Consider the following 3413-nt stretch of genomic DNA (forward strand, 5'->3'; position numbering starts at 1 on the left):
GATGTGTGCTTCGTGTGCTTCTTGGGATATTGAGAGCAAATACACTGACCATTGTGCAGCAGTTACCTTAGCCCATCACTCTCTGACTCCCCCTGTGCTGAAAAAGGAACACAGCAGAAGTCAGTGCCTAGAAACAATCAAGGGACAATAGGTTGACAACGGTTTGTTTGTTTGTTTGTTTTTAATATATATATTATTATTTGTGTGTGGGTTTTGGGGGGTTTTTTTGAGACAGGGCTTTTCTGTGTAGTCCTGGCAGTCCTAGAACTCACTCTGTAGACCAGGCTGGCCTCAAACTCAGAAATCAGTCTGCCTCCAAAGTGCTGGGATTAAAGCCATGTGCCACCACCACCCAGCTTTTTTTTTTTTTTTTAATTTATTTATTATATGTAAGTACACTGTAGCTGTCTTCAGATACTCCAGAAGAGGGCATCAGGTCTCATTATGGTTGTGAGCCACAATGTGGTTGCTGGGATTTGAACTAGGGACCTTCGGAAGAGCAGTCAGTGCTCTTAACCACTGAGCCATCTCTCCAGCCCCCATGACTAAGTTTTTGATTGGTGAAGAGGGATTGGATATGTGATCTCTCATCTGCAGTTTTTCTCATCTGCAAAGTTGTAAAGTGAGAAGGGCAATTGAAGTATACAACCAGGTGTATAAGGAAAGTTAGTGTGTTTATGTTTACAGGACACAGATTGTCAAGTACTGGAGCCACACTAACCATCTTGTAACAGACATAGTACCAGACCAGCTACTGAAGCCAGAATCAACTTTATGAAGGAAAAGTACGCTTCCCAGGAGTAAAGAACCATAGTCCTTTCTGTGGTGTGTTATTGCTTAGATTGGGGACATGGCATATGATGCCTCCTTGGAAATGAACTGAGACTAGCTATTTGGGTACCCCCTCCCCAGTATTTTCTCTTACTTGCCAAAATAGCCAAATATTTGCTGTAACACTGTAATTGTATCTTCTGTGGAGATTATATAAGGTTTTTTGTTTGCTTGCTTGTTTTGTTTTAAGTCAGGATCTCTATGTAGGCCCTGTTGTCCTGGAAGTCACTATGTACACCAGGCTGGCCTTGAACTCACAAAGACCCACCTGCTTCTCCTCCTTCCTGAGTACTTGGATTCAAAGGTATGTACCACCATGCCTCTCAAACTTTGTATTCTGCTGTTGGTTTTTCTTTTTGTTTTGTTTTCTTTTTTTCAAGACAGGGTTTCTCTGTGTAGCCCTGGCTATTCTGGAACTCTCAAACTTGCAGGCTGGCCTTAATGCTGCCTCCTGAGTGCTGGGATGAAAGGTGTGCACCATCACACCCAGCAAACTTTGTATTCTTCATGGAGTTGTATGCACCAGGTTAAAGTTGGTTTCTGTAGAATTTTTTTTTCAAGATCTACCTATTGTACTTTATGTGTATGAATGTTTGCCTGCGTGTATGTCTGTACCATATTCATGCCTGGTGCCTACTGAGGTCAGAAGAGGGCAAGTTCCTGGACATGCAGTGCTACACAATAGACTGTCTCTTAAGAAACAATCAGCTTGATGTCACAACAGTCATCCTCTGCCAACAGAGGGCAGTGTTTGCCAACACTGAGCAAGCGGTGTGCCTGCTTTCTGGATCATTTTTCAGATGCTTTGCCGTCACGCCTGGCTCATCTCAATAACCATCTTTAAACATAATCAGAAATCGAAGGTGTTCAAATAATTTGAGGCTTTGTCTATAGGGGCCATATGGGTGTCCTACCTCTGGAAATTTTCAAACTTTCCTACCTCCCCCCACACCCAATCTCCCTACAGTGCTATGAATTAAACCCAAGGCCTTACACACATTAGCAAAAGCTCCACCTTTAACTGCATCCTCAGCCTGCCCTTTGCTGTTCTTTGGCATCTCCATATACCGCAGGACACTTGAACCAGTCCAAAAAATTATATTGCAGATTTAATGAAGTGGCAGGATATGTCTATAGATAGTTACTAAGGACAAGGCCTAATGACACTTGCCTTTAACACCAGGACTTGGGAGGCAGAGGCAAGTGGATTTCTTTATGTTTAAGACCAACCCAGTTTACATACAAGTCCCTGGACATCCAGAGCTACATAATAGCCCTTGTCTCAAATAAGATATGTATTAAGAACAATCAGCTTGACTTTATAGCAGTTGCCCTCGGCCAATAGAGGGTAGTGTTTGCCAGCCATGCCTGCTCCCCATTTTCCCATGCTGTGTCTTATCAATCCCCCCCCCCCCCCCCCCCCGTCAGCACAGCCTGTCACCTCTGCTTTACAGTCTGTGATTGGTGGGTCCACTGGAACGCGCAGCAGTCACCATCTGGGTTTTAAATGGGGAGTCAGATCTGATTCTTACACATGTTCTCTTGTACTGTTCCCCTCTTAGGATTTTGAAGCTTTGCAAACAGCATCCTAAAATGAATGTGTGCATTGAGGTTTCAAAATTCAGTGGTAACTCTTGTTTTGAAACAGGTGTTAACTTTTGCAGTTGTCCTCCATGCTGAAGGTTTCAGTCCTGACAAGTATTCACACATTAAATACAGAGCCTTGTTCTTCAGACTGTGGAGTGGTTGGCCACTCCTTGATCTTGATGGCATGTTTCTCTTTCCCTCCATTCTCTCAGCCCAGTGGACAGCTACCAACTTTAACATGCTCTGGCTGGACCACTGCCAGGAGAAATCTGTACTCTGGGGTGTGCTCCCTGTTTCGATAGTGAAGTCCTGGACAAATATTGTGGAATGCAAGCTGTGCTAATTCTGGGGACAGGGAGCCAGAGGGTGTAGCCAGAGTTTCCAGCTTAGTAAAGCAAATAGTTACTTAAGCATGATAACAAAATGTTGGAAATGATGGTTGGTCTTGACTTAGTGCTGCTCTAAGCAGGCATACAGTGATGGTTATTAAATCTAAGGAACAGCAAGGAAATGTGTGTACATGTGTGATTGATAATGTTTTAGCTGTTAAGATTTGTGTGTGTGGGTGTGTGTGTATATTCACATATATATGTCCTTTCTGTTTAAATGTATAAGACAGCTCTTTGAGAGCTGGAGAAAGGGCTCAATGGTTTAAAACACTTGTTGCTCTTATAAAGGACCCAAGTTTAGTTCCCAGCACCCCTGTCAGCTCTGTCAGTTGGTTCAACTGCCTGTTTGTAACTCTTGCTCCAAGGGATCCCATGCCTTTGGGCTTTGGAGGCATCTATTCATGTGTTCTCTCTCTCTCTCTCTCTCTCTCTCTCTCTCACACACACACACACACACACACACACATGTACGCACACACAAAGTTTTTTTTTTATTTTTTAAAGAAAGACACCTCTTTGGCCGAGGTAGAATGTTATGTATATTTCTAGTTGTATTTTCCCCCCATCTTGGACAGGAATAGGTAGTGTGTATGTGTTCCTTTCGAC

This window comes from Mus musculus, chromosome 1 (assembly GCF_000001635.26).
Source record: "Mus musculus strain C57BL/6J chromosome 1, GRCm38.p6 C57BL/6J".
In the NCBI taxonomy this organism is placed as follows: domain Eukaryota; kingdom Metazoa; phylum Chordata; class Mammalia; order Rodentia; family Muridae; genus Mus; species Mus musculus.